The sequence below is a fragment of the Myxine glutinosa genome, chromosome 7 (genome assembly GCF_964187855.1).
Source record: "Myxine glutinosa chromosome 7, kmMyxGlut1.1, whole genome shotgun sequence".
Classification (NCBI taxonomy): domain Eukaryota; kingdom Metazoa; phylum Chordata; class Myxini; order Myxiniformes; family Myxinidae; genus Myxine; species Myxine glutinosa.
Window position 1 is genome coordinate 95,717,510 of NC_136267.1, and position 14,539 is coordinate 95,732,048.

At 49.6% G+C, this 14,539-nt stretch overlaps 2 protein-coding genes across 2 annotated transcripts in view; one reads left to right on the forward strand and one right to left on the reverse strand.

The window, feature by feature from the left end:
* LOC137431432 (uncharacterized) overlaps window positions 1–2,639 on the reverse strand; it is a 45,694-nt gene extending 43,055 nt beyond the window's left edge. Inside the window, exon 1 of the mRNA XM_068122747.2 lies at window positions 2,336–2,639. The gene's annotated coding sequence lies outside the window, so the exon portion shown is untranslated. The remainder of the gene's footprint in view (window positions 1–2,335) is intronic.
* Window positions 2,640–14,425: 11,786 nt separating this feature from the next.
* The window catches only part of LOC137431434 (matrix metalloproteinase-19), a 76,632-nt gene continuing 76,518 nt past the window's right edge, over window positions 14,426–14,539 (forward strand). The window contains exon 1 of the mRNA XM_078782020.1: window positions 14,426–14,520. The gene's annotated coding sequence lies outside the window, so the exon portion shown is untranslated. The remainder of the gene's footprint in view (window positions 14,521–14,539) is intronic.

Consider the following 14,539-nt stretch of genomic DNA (forward strand, 5'->3'; position numbering starts at 1 on the left):
GAATTTGAAATTTGTTCATGGTGCCGGCGATAGCTCGCCTACTCTTCTGCTCGGAGCCTTTAACCTCCACTAATGTTGGGAGCCTTTAACTTCGACCAACTAATGCTGGGAGCCTTTAACCTCTACTAACTAATGTTGGGAGCCTTTAACCTCGACCAAATAATGCTGGGAGCCAATTACCCTCTACCAACTAATGCTGGGAGCCTTTAACCTCTACTAACTAATGCTGGAAGCCTTTAACCTCCACCATCTAATACTGGGAACCTTTAACCTCCACTAACTAATGCTGGGAGCCTTTAACCTCTACTAACTAATGCTGGAAGCCTTTAACCTCCACCATCTAATTCTGGGAGCCTTTAACCTCTACTAACTAATGCTGGAAGCCTTTAACCTGTACTAACTAATGTTGGGAACCTTTAACCTCTACTAATGCTAGAAGCCTTTAACCTCCACTAACTAATGCTGGAAGCCTTTAACCTCTACTAACTAATGCTGGAAGCCTTTAACCTCTACTAATGCTGGAAGCCTTTAACCTCTACTAACTAATGCTGGAAGCCATTAACGTCTACTAAAGCTGGAAGCCTTTAACCTCTACTAACTAATGCTGGAAGCCATTAACGTCTACTAATGCTGGAAGCCTTTAACGTCTACTAATGCTGGAAGCCTTTGACCTCTACTAATGCTGGAAGCCTTTAACCTCTACTAATGCTGGAAGCCTTTAACCTCTACTAATGCTGGAAGCCTTTAACCTCTACTAATGCTGGAAGCCTTTAACCTCTACTAATGCTGGAAGCCTTTAACCTCTACTAATGCTGGAAGCCTTTAACCTCTACTAATGCTGGAAGCCTTTGACCTCTACTAATGCTGGAAGCCTTTAACCTCTACTAATGCTGGAAGCCTTTAACCTCTACTAATGCTGGAAGCCTTTAACCTCTACTAATGCTGGAAGCCTTTAACCTCTACTAATGCTGGAAGCCTTTAACCTCTACTAATGCTGGAAGCCTTTAACCTCTACTAATGCTGGAAGCCTTTAACCTCTACTAACTAATGCTGGAAGCCTTTAACCTCTACTAATGCTGGAAGCCTTTAACCTCTACTAACTAATGCTGGAAGCCTTTAACCTCTACTAATGCTGGAAGCCTTTAACCTCTACTAATGCTGGGAGCCTTTAACCTCCACTAACTAATGCTGGAAGCCTTTAACATATACTAATGCCGGAAGCCTTTAACCTCTACTAACTAATGTTGGAAGCCTTTAACCTCTACTAATGCTGGAAGCCTTTAACCTCTACTAACTAATGCTGGAAGCCTTTAACATGTACTAATGCCGGAAGCCTTTAACCTCTACTAACTAATGCTGGAAGCCTTTAACCTCTACTAATGCTGGGAGCCTTTAACCTCTACTAATGCTGGGAGCCTTTAACCTCTACTAATGCTGGATGCCTTTAACCTCTACTAAATAATGCTGGGAACCTTTAACCTCCACCAACTAATGCTGGGAGCCTTTAACCTCCACCAACTAATGCTGGGAGCATTTAACCTCGACCAACTAATGCTGGGAGTCGTTAACATCCCCCAACTGATGCTAGAAGCCCTTAACATCAACCAACTAATGCTGGGAGTCGTTAACATCCCCCAACTAATGCGGGACGCCTTTAACCTCTACTAACTAATGCTGGGAGCCTTTAACCTCTACTAACTAATGCTGAGAGCCAATTAAGCTTGACCAACTAATGCTGAGAGCCGTTAACATCCCCCAACTAATGGCAATGCTGTAAGCCTTTAACCTGTACAAACTAATGCTGTAAGCCTTTAACCTGTACTAACTAATGCTGCGAGCCGGGACGCCCCGTTTAACGTCCATCCATGGGACGGCACACACAATGATGAATCACCCTGTTTGCAAAGCTTCCCTTTGGAGAAAAATCAGGAATTTAAGGGAACGCGCCGCATCACCCAGTCATTTCGCCTGTCATGAAACACCATCAGTTTATATACGAAATGTTAACTTCAGTTGGGAGACAAATCAGTAGCAGGCAGAGAGGACAATGCTGTTTATTTTGTGTTATATTTTTTATTGTGGGGAAATATTCAAATTTTTCAACATCTTGGGAACGGAAGGGTGAGTATGAAAATATGCTTGGATATTTAAAAAACTATTTTCAAACATAAATGTGTTGCGAAAGAGCAGATATATTCAATTATAAAACATTTTTCCAATAAAAAGCGATGGATATGCCGTCCGACAAGCCGTTCGGTCGCCATGTGAAGGTCGTTCTTTTCCGCCTTGTGCGTACAACCACCCGCGCGGCCTCATCGTTAATAAACAAACTCACCTGAAATAGTAAACTGGTCCTGTTGAACATCGAACACGTTCCTGAGCCTTCTTGTATAGAATTAGACAATGGCGGGACTAAGCACTAAGCTGTTCGGAGGGGAATCTTTCTTTTTTTACATTTTTTTTTTACTTGCTTGCAATACTTCCATTTCTGGTATTTTTATGTTATTACTGTTTTAAACATCATTTTAAACGAAAGTATTAATTTGATTTCAAAACCACCTCCAGATTAACACAAATATTTCGAGTATGCCGTCCAAACCACCAATGGCCGCCACGAAAGGTCGATCGTTTTTTTTCTCCTGAGGCAGAAAAGTATTTTACAAAGACCATTATGTTACTCTGATTTCGTGTTGTATAAATATGATACAAAGCTTGAAATGCAATGGCTTTATGTTTTAAAACAATTCATTTTGAAAACCATACCACAGCCAATAAATACAACTATATACCCCCAATATTTCCTTGCGTTATCCGGAATAATAAAATCTTCAAAAGGCTAATATGTTCATGTCCATTATTTAAACTTTGAAATGCTAAAACGTTGAAAAGTATTCACATTCATGTTAAAAATAAAACGTCCTTTGCGAAATACAGAAGCCACGCCCTGTCGCATCGCACTGTCCTTTTACGTTTTGGCGTTTATTAATAGCGATGCAATGCAGTATTGTCGCGGCTCCAAGGGAGTGTTCAGTCAGCAAGCAGCTTGCTGAATTTACATTGGGGTGCTTGCTCAGTGCTTAATTGGCGAGCGCTCTCCAAACTGATTGGTAATGGAACAGGAACAACCGTTATTGGAAAATCGATAATTTTATACAGCCTTGAACTTTCAGATTTAGATAAAATAAATAAAAAAATCGGCTTGTAGCTTTTGATTGGTGAACCAACTCAGCGACCCAATATGGAAACTCTTAAAATTCCTGGTGACGAGGATGAAAATTGATGATTTTATGTGCCGCTGAATGAGGGATGTTATACCACTAACAGCACGTTACTGATGCGGTTTGCACCATTATAATAAGGAGGGATGTTATACCACTAACAGCCCATTACTGATGCGGTTTGCACCATTATATTATAAGGAGGGATGTTATAGCACTAACAACACATGACTGATGCGGTTTGCACCATTATAATAAGGAGGGATGTTATAGCACTAACAACACATTACTAATGCGGTTTGCACCATTATAATAAGGAGGTGTGGCGGACACAAAAGCCCACTGGCGTGGTGACATCATCCCGCGCACCAAGTGGGCGGTGGCCACGCCCGAGGGGTAGGCGTGGCCTCATGATATACACCGGGCGCCCAGCCCGGAGCGGGCCAGTGTTACAGTGAGCTCCTGAAATAAAGACGCTTAAAGTTACCGCTTGTCCGCTTCCTCCTTGCTCGCAAGCAGCGCGCGTAACGCCGCGCTTTACTGGTGACCCCCTCGACGTTGGATCTGCCGGAGCGATCCTTCCACACGCGACGCCATTGCCATGGCCAACTTCGTCAAACTTCCGGAATTTTGGGAGGCTCAGGCCGAAGTCTGGTTCGTCCAGGCCGAAGCCCAATTTCAGCTTCGACGCCTCACCGGCGATGACACGCGCTATAGCCACGTCGTCGCCTCCCTCGGGCCCGGCACGGCCGCTCGAGTTGTGTCCGTCCTTTGCCACCCACCGGACGGCCACAAGTACGAGGCACTCAAGCGGCTACTCCTAGCCACGTTCGGCCTCACGGACGACGCACGGGCCGACCGCCTCCTGGATCTCCCCGAGCTCGGTGACACGCGCCCGTCGGTCCGAATGGACCATATGCTGTCACTGTTGGGCGACGAAGCCCCCGGTTCTCTATTCCGGGCGCTTTTCCGGCGCCAACTTCCAGCGCAGGTTCGCCTCGCGTTGGCCGGGACCGGGCTAACGGAACCCCGAGCATTGGCAGCCGGGGCGGACAGGTACTTCGCCGCTTCGGACACGCGGGCGAGAGTCGGCATGGCCGTCACGGCCCTCGAGGCTGATGCTGCTGATGCTGCTGATGCTGCTGTTCCACAGCATCAGCTTCTACAGCATACGCAGCATGTTCCACTGCATCAGCTTCTACAGCATACGCAGCATGCGTATACGCACCTCGTGAACGCCGCCACGCCCCGCCCACTGCCGGGCGAAAACCGCCACCGCGGGGAAACCCGCCAACTCCACCGGCCTGGCGGAGCCAGCCGCGCTCCTCCAGCTCCACCACCTGGTGCTGGTTCCACGCCAAGTTCGGCCACGAAGCTCGGCAGTGTCATCCGCCATGCTCCTTCAACAGGTCGGGAAACGCCCGGGCCGGCGCTCAATAGTGGCGATGAGCGCCGGCCGTTCGAGCAGCCTGCTGTTCATAACGGACACCTTCTCCAGGCGCCGTTACCTGTGCGACACGGGAGCGCAGGTGAGTATCATTCCCGCCGGCACGTCAGACAAGCACGCCGCGGGTGGGGGCCCCGCGCTGCTTGCCGCGAACGGGACGCCCATCCGTACGTACGGAAAACGCTGCCTCTCTCTGCGGTTTGGAGGGCAGGTTTTCCGATGGACGTTCGTCACCGCCGACGTGCCCATGGCACTGCTTGGCGCGGACTTCCTGTGCGCTAATGGGCTCCTGGTCGACGTCAAGCGCAGACGTCTTGTCCAGGCCGAGACGTTCAGCTCGCTCGCTTGTACGTTGCCCAGCTCAACGAGCGGCTTGCCAAGCGGCTTGCCGAACGGTTCGGTTCCGGCCACGTTGGTCTGTACGCTTCCGGCAGCGGACGCATTCACCCGCCTCCTCGCCGGCTTCCCGGCCCTCACGCGGCCCACCTTCTCGGCGGGGGCCGTCAAGCATGGGGTGGCCCATCACATCCCCACCGTCGGGCCACCGGTCTACGCCCGGGCACGCCGCCTCGAGCCGACGAAGCTGGCGGTGGCAAAAGCGGGGTTCGCTACCCTGGAGCGACTCGGCATCGTTCGGCGCTCAGAGAGCGCTTGGGCGTCGCCGCTGCACATCGTGCCGAAGCCCGGCGGGGGATGGCGACCGTGCGGGGACTATCGCCGTCTCAATGACGCCACGACTCCCGACCGCTACCCCGTCCCCCACATTCAGGACTTTTCCGCCCGTTTGGCGGGCAGGTCCTTCTTCTCGAAGGTGGACCTCATACGCGGCTACCATCAGGTCCCCGTCAGGCCGGAGGACGTCCCGAAGACGGCGGTCATCACGCCATTCGGACTCTTCGAGTTCCTGCGCATGCCCTTCGGTCTGAAGAATGCGGCTCAGGCGTTCCAGCGACTGATGGACAGCGTCCTGCGCGACTTGGATTTTGTCTACGTCTACCTGGACGATATCCTCATCGCCAGCGCATCCCGCGAAGAGCACCTACGCCACCTCCGCACGCTCTTCGAACGCCTGGGCCAGCATGGCCTGATTGTGAACCCCGCAAAGTGCCGGTTCGGCACCGCCACAATCGATTTCCTGGGGCACCGTGTCACCAGGCACGGAGCCGTCCCCCTGCCGGCCAAGGTGGAGGCGGTGAAGGGGTTTCCGCGCCCCCGCACGATCAGAGGGCTGCAGGAGTTCCTGGGCATGGTGAACTTTTACCATCGGTTCCTGCCCCGTATCGCCCAGCTCCTGCGCCCCCTGCACGAAGCTCTCCGAGGTAAGCCGGGCAAAGGCGACGTTACCTGGACCGAGCAGATGGACACGGCGTTCACGGGCGCGAAGCTCGCCTTGGCTAACGCCACCATGCTCGCGCACCCGGCGCCCGATGCACCGATCGCCCTCACCACCGATGCCTCGGACTACGCGGTGGGCGCGGTGCACGAGCAATGGGTGCGTGGAGCTTGGCAACCGCTGGCGTGCTTTAGCCGGCAGCTTCGCCCGCCCGAACGCCGTTACAGTACCTTCGACCGCGAGTTGCTCGGACTTCACTTGGCGGTCAGGCACTTCCGCCATCTGCTCGAGGGCCGTGCGTTCACTGCCTTTGTCGACCACAAGCCGCTGATCTTCGTGATGGGCAAGGTCACCGAGCCGTGGTCGGCCCGGCAGCAGCGTCACCTCTCGGCCGTGTCCGAGTACACGACGGACATCCAGCACATCGCGGGGAAGGACAACCCGGTGGCGGATTGCCTTTCCCGGGCCGTCGCCCACGCAGTCCACCTCGGCATCGACTATGCCCGGATGGCAGCGGACCAGGCCGCTGACCCCGACGTCCAGGCCTTGCGGACCGCCGTCACGGGCCTCCGCGTCACCGAGGTGCCGTTCGACGGCGCGGGCGCGGCCCTCTTGTGCGACGTCTCCCTCGGGAGTCCTCGCCCCATCGTGCCCGCGGGCTGGCAGCGCCAGGTATTTGACGCCATCCATGGCCTGTCCCACCCGGGTGCGAGGGCCTCCCAAAGGCTGATCGCCGACAAGTTCGTCTGGCATGGCCTCCGGAAGGCCGTCCGCGGCTGGGCCAGGACGTGCCTCGCGTGCCAGCGCGCCAAGGTGCACCGGCACACCCAGGCCCCGTTGGCCCCGTTCACGGTGCCGGAACGCCGGTTTGACCACGTCCACGTGGACCTGGTGGGACCTCTGCCCCCCTCGCGGGGTTTCACCTACGTCCTCACCATGGTGAACCGCACCACCCGGTGGCCGGAGGCCGTGCCCTTGGCGTCGACAACGGCGGCCGATGTCGCGCAGGCTTTCATCACCACCTGGGTCACCCGGTTCGGCACCCCCTCAGACATCTCATCCGACCGCGGCCCCCAGTTCACCTCGGAGCTCTGGGGGGCGGTTGCGCAGGGGCTCGGGGTCCGGCTGCACCGAACCACGGCCTACCACCCCCAGGCTAACGGCCTGTGTGAGCGATTTCACCGCTCATTGAAGGCCGCGCTCCGGGCCACCCTCCGCGACGGCGGCTGGGTCGACAGGCTCCCCTGGGTCCTGCTGGGCCTCCGGACGGCGCCCAAGGAGGACCTGCGCGCATCCGCGGCGGAGTTGGTCTTCGGGCAACCGCTGCGGGTGCCGGGCGAGTTCCTCCCCGACTCCACGGCACCATGGTCCACATCGAGGTGGGCCGGCTTGAGGCGGTCTACCGAAACGCGGTCAGGAGTACCGCCGATGTCCACTGCGGCACAGCAGCGCTCCGCTCTGCAAGAGACCGCCCAGAGGTTCGCCCCGGTGCCAACGGCATGCCACGGGCACCCACCGACGCACGTCGCCCCGGAGCTTCGCGCGGCGGAGTACGTCTTCGTCCGCCACGATGCCCATCGGACACCACTGCGGCCCCCGTACGACGGGCCTTTCCGCGTGCTGGAGACCGGGGCGAAGCACTTCACCCTGGACATCGGCGGTACTCCTGACCGCGTTTCGGTAGACCGCCTCAAGCCGGCCCACCTCGATGTGGACCATCCACCGCCAGTGGCCCGACCCCCACGTCGGGGCCGCCCTCCTGTAGGCGGACCCCCGGCACTGCCCAGCCCCGCCGCCCCCCGGTCCTGCACCCATCCCAGGGGCAGCCAGGGGCATCCCACCTGTCATCCCTGCACCCCGGACGCCGCCGATCGCCAGGGGGCGCTTCGGCCGGGTCATTCGTCTGCCCCGCAAACTGGCCCTCCAGGTGCGCGGGAATTCTGGGGGGGCGCGTGTGGCGGACACAAAAGCCCACTGGCGTGGTGACATCATCCCGCGCACCAAGTGGGCGGTGGCCACGCCCGAGGGGTAGGCGTGGCCTCATGATATACACCGGGCGCCCAGCCCGGAGCGGGCCAGTGTTACAGTGAGCTCCTGAAATAAAGACGCTTAAAGTTACCGCTTGTCCGCTTCCTCCTTGCTCGCAAGCAGCGCGCGTAACGCCGCGCTTTAGAGGGATGTTATAGCACTAACAACACATTACTGATGCGGTTTGCACCATTATAATAAGGAGGGATGTTATAGCACTAACAACACATGACTGATGCGGTTTACACCATTATTATAAGGAGGGATGTTATACCACTAACAGCACGTGACTGATGCGGATGTTATACCACTAACAGCACGTGACTGATGCGGTTTGCACCATTATTATAAGGAGGGATGTTATACCACTAACAGCACGTGACTGATGCGGATGTTATACCACTAACAGCACTTGACTGATGCGGTTTGCACCATTATTATAAGGAGGGATGTTATACCACAAACATAACATGACTGATGCGGTTTGCACCATTATTATAAGGAGGGATGTTATAGCACTAACAACACATTACTGATATGGTTTGCACCATTATTATAAGGAGGGATGTTATACCACTAACAACACATGATTGATGCGGTTTGCACCATTATTATAAGGAGGGATGTTATACCACAAACATAACATGACTGATGCGGTTTGCACCATTATTATAAGGAGGGATGTTATAGCACTAACAACACATTACTGATATGGTTTGCACCATTATTATAAGGAGGGATGTTATACCACTAACAACACATGATTGATGCGGTTTGCACCATTATTATAAGGAGGGATGTTATACCACTAACAACACATGATTGATGCGGTTTGCACCATTATTATAAAGAGGGATGTTATACCACTAACAGCACATTACTGATGCAGTTTCCACCATTATAATAAGGAGGGATGTTATAGCACTAACAGCCCATTACTGATGCGGTTTGCACCATTATAATAAGGAGGGATGTTATACCACTAACAGCACATGACTGATACGGTTTGCACCATTATTATAAGGAGGGATGTTATAGCACTAACAACACATGACTGATACGGTTTGCACCATTATAATAAGGAGGGATGTTATAGCACTAACAGCCCATTACTGATGCGGTTTGCACCATTATTATAAGGAGGGATGTTATACCACTAACAGCACATGACTGATGCGGTTTGCACCATTATAATAAGGAGGGATGTTATACCACTAACAACACATGACTGATGCGGTTTGCACCATTATTATAAGGAGGGATGTTATACCACTAACAGCACATGACTGATGCGGTTTGCACCATTATAATAATGAGGGATGTTATAGCACTAACAGCCCATTACTGATGCGGTTTGCACCATTATAATAAGGAGGGATGTTATACCACTAACAGCACATGACTGATACGGTTTGCACCATTATTATAAGGAGGGATGTTATACCAATAACAACACATGACTGATACGGTTTGCACCATTATAATAAGGAGGGATGTTATACCACTAACAGCACATGACTGATGCGGTTTGCACCATTATTATAAGGAGGGATGTTATACCACTAACAGCACATGACTGATACGGTTTGCACCATTATTATAAGGAGGGATGTTATACCACTAACAGCACATGACTGATGCGGTTTGCACCATTATAATAAGGAGGGATGTTATACCACTAACAACACATGACTGATGCGGTTTGCACCATTATTATAAGGAGGGATGTTATACCACTAACAACACATGAGTGATACGGTTTGCACCATTATAATAAGGAGGGATGTTATAGCACTAACAGCCCATTACTGATGCGGTTTGCACCATTATAATAAGGAGGGATGTTATAGCACTAACAGCCCATTACTGATGCGGTTTGCACCATTATTATAAGGAGGGATGTTATACCACTAACAGCACATGAATGATGCGGTTTGCACCATTATAATGAGTAGGGATGTTATACCACTAACAACACATGACTGATGCAGTTTGCACCATTATAATAAGGAGGGATGTTATACCACTAACAACACATTACTGATGCGGTTTGCACCATTATAATAAGGAGGGATGTTATACCACTAACAACACATGACTGATGCGGTTTGCACCATTATAATAAGGAGGGATGTTATACCACTAACAACACATGACTGATGCAGTTTGCACCATTATAATAAGGAGGGATGTTATACCACTAACAACACATGACTGATGCAGTTTGCACCATTATAATAAGGAGGGATGTTATACCACTAACAACACATTACTGATACGGTTTGCACCATTATTATAAGGAGGGATGTTATACCACTAACAACACATTACTGATGCGGTTTGCACCATTATTATAAGGAGGGATGTTATACCACTAACAGCCCATTACTGATGCGGTTCGCACCATTATTATAAGGAGGGATGTTATACCACTAACAACACATTGCTGATGCGGTTTGCACCATTATTATAAGGAGGGATGTTATACCACTAACAGCCCATTACTGATGCGGTTCGCACCATTATTATAAGGAGGGATGTTATACCACTAACAACACATTGCTGATGCGGTTCGCACCATTATTATACGGAGGGATGTTATACCACTAACAGCCCATTACTGATGCGGTTCACATCATTATTATAAGGAGGGATGTTATACCACTAACAACACATTGCTGATGCGGTTCGCACCATTATTATACGGAGGGATGTTATACCACTAACAGCCCATTACTGATGCGGTTCGCACCATTATTATACGGAGGGATGTTATACCACTAACAACACATTACTGATACGGTTTGCACCATTATTATAAGGAGGGATGTTATACCACTAACAACACATTACTGATGCGGTTTGCACCATTATTATAAGGAGGGATGTTATACCACTAACAGCACATTACTGATGCGGTTTGCACCATTATTATAAGGAGGGATGTTATACCACTAACAACACATTACTGATGCGGTTTGCACCATTATTATAAGGAGGGATGTTATACCACTAACAACACATTACTGATGCGGTTTGCACCATTATTATAAGGAGGGATGTTATACCACTAAAAGCCCATTACTGATGCGGTTTGCACCATTCTTATAAGGAGGGATGTTATACCACTAAAAGCCCATTACTGATGCGGTTTGCACCATTATTATAAGGAGGGATGTTATACCACTAACAGCCCATTACTGATGCGGTTTGCACCATTATTATAAGGAGGGATGTTACACCACTAACAACACATTACTGATGCGGTTTGCACCATTATTATAAGGAGGGATGTTATACCACTAACAGCCCATTACTGATGCGGTTTGCACCATTATTATAAGGAGGGATGTTATACCACTAACAGCACATTACTGATGCGGTTTGCACCATTATTATAAGGAGGGATGTTATACCACTAACAGCCCATTACTGATGCGGTTTGCACCATTATTATAAGGAGGGATGTTATACCACTAACAGCCCATTACTGATGCGGTTTGCACCATTATTATAAGGAGGGATGTTGTACCACTAACAACACATGACTGATACGGTTTCCACCATTATTATAAGGAGGGATGTTATACCACTAACAGCCCATTACTGATGCGGTTTGCACCATTATTATAAGGAGGGATGTTATACCACTAACAGCACATGACTGATGCGATTTGCACCATTATTATAAGGAGGGATGTTATACCACTAACAACACATTACTGATGCGGTTTGCACCATTATTATAAGGAGGGATGTTATACCACTAACAACACATTACTGATATGGTTTGCACCATTATTATAAGGAGGGATGTTATACCACTAACAACACATGACTGATGCGGTTTGCACCATTATTATAAGGAGGGATGTTATACCACTAACAGCACATTACTGATGCGGTTTGCACCATTATTATAAGGAGGGATGTTATACCACTAACAACACATGACTGATGCGATTTGCACCATTATTATAAGGAGGGATGTTATACCACTAACAGCACATTACTGATGCGGTTTGCACCATTATTATAAGGAGGGATGTTATACCACTAACAACACATTACTGATACGGTTTGCACCATTATTATAAGGAGGGATGTTATACCACTAACAACACATGACTGATGCGGTTTGCACCATTATTATAAGGAGGGATGTTATACCACTAAAAGCCCATTACTGATGCGGTTTGCACCATTATAATAAGGAGGGATGTTATACCACTAACAGCCCATTACTGATGCGGTTTGCACCATTATAATAAGGAGGGATGTTATACCACTAACAGCCCATTACTGATGCGGTTTGCACCATTATTATATGGAGGGATGTTATACCACTAACAGCACATTACTGATGCGGTTTACACCAATATATCGGCTTTTTGTGGGCTAGCCCACATAGGCTGGACATGGGTTATACATGGAATTTCCTGGGCCTCATTTGAATGTAAATGGGGTGTAAATCAATGCTGCATTAGTGACAACATCACATCTGCTTTACTGTCAGTAGAAATACAGAATGGAGTGTATTTTTACAGAGGCTTTTGCTTGACGTGATCTTAAAGAACATCCTAACTTGGATCTGTCAAAACAAGCTAATAATGGTAAATAGTTTTTTGGGGGGGTGGGGGGGGGGGGGTGGGGGATTATGGATGAAATACCTTGGCCGAGATATAATCGTATATATTAGCATGCTCCAATTGTCGCGAAGAAGAACAAGAACCCCCCTCAATGTATCTCAGTCGTGTCGAATGTCCGGGTAAGATCGTATTTGTGTCTCCATACGAGGGGTAGAGCTATGCTAATTCGATAGGCCTTAAGGATAAACCCCAGTGTGTAATTGCCCTGTGATTTTTCCCTTCGTTGTTATTGCATCAATAAGGGCCACCATCACAACTACAATGATCGCACCGTAAATGGACTAATTCGGTCACAGCACAGCCAGGCCCGACAAACCCCGCACATTTTCCGATCGTGCCAGTCAAGCCCTGTCTCGCAGCCTTCGACGTCATCCAAACATTCCTGAAAGAGATTGGACTCCACCCCCCGACTACTCGTAACGAGGCGGACATGCCCTGGCCCTCATGATTGATGGAGGTGCGATGAGATGATTGAGTAGAGCTCTGTGATTGGAGAAAGACTGACGTCAGCGTAGAAGATTGGAGAGGTGATGGAAACGCCATCTTGCTTTTCTGGTCTGGGCTTTGATAGTGGACAGTCACATTTCCTCCTTGTTCCGGCTTGGTCGCGGGCGTGTGGTCTTTGATGCATGTGCGCTCTTGGGAAAGGGCTGGTGAAAACAGCGGTTCGGGACAGTCGGAAATACAAGGCACAGGATCGACTTCGGCGGTGGACTGGGTCCACTTCGTGTTTCCTCTTGACGTCGCGGAGCGTGACTCTGCGCCATTTTGTGCGTTTCCCACGCGGTGGTTTGGAGGCGACAAGCGACCAGCCAGCCTTCCAGCCATTTGGGGACACAAAGCTTAGCGCCGGCCGATTACCACAGCATTATTTATTTTCTTTTATTTTCGTTTTCCCCTTGTTTGGATAAGAGTCTGAGTGGAGACGTCTCAATTAGGAATTTTAGTTTTTACCTCACCTTTCCTTGTTATTTGCATTTATTTTCATTAAATCATTATTTGTCGAATCTTACTTTTCTTGTATTGTGGACTTTGCTGTCACATCTTTGTGTCTGTGGGGATCGGATGACCCCTGCGTGTGTTTCTGATCATGTAAGGCCTCGAACCTTCCTGCGCTCATGAAAAGAATACCGCCAAGTTGGGTATACGCCTCGGAGTAAAGCTCGTTTTGGTCATTCGTCCTCTTGGGGTCTTAACCCCGGGGACACGACAATACTTTAATAATTAAATGGTGTTCCTGTGGCATTTTAAATGTCTTGGAACATCTTCCTGTGGTTTTCCTGCTTCCAGAATACCAAGTGTGTGAACCTCTGAAAGTTTGACGAAGATAACATCCGTTCACCCATCCCTGAGGGAAATGGCGACACACACACACACACACACACACACACACACACACACACACACACACACACACACACACACACACACCTCTTATAGTATGTATAGATTTAGTAGAAATCAAACTTTCAACCCTCTACATTGAACCACCATCCGAAGTAACATAAAACTGACGATTCAAGTATTAATTATCGATCTACATTAGGGTCTGCAACATGGATGCTGATTGGAGTTTGTTTCTTCAAACGGAATGATTCACTTCAGACAACAACAAACTCACATTTAAAAACTGTTGTTGAACTGTTGTCGATACCATGTTGGCTGCTACTGTAGTGCCAGCAGACGCTTGTGGATGAACTTATATCAGTAACAATTAACAGAGTTAATCACTGATGGAAAATAACACTGTAGTACCGTTTTCAAAGTGAGCCATAAACCTGGACGTCTCTTGATCCGATTTTGCGCCCACCGTAAATCTCGTGAGATTACGCCAGGAAAAAAAAGGTGAGATTACAGGAAGACT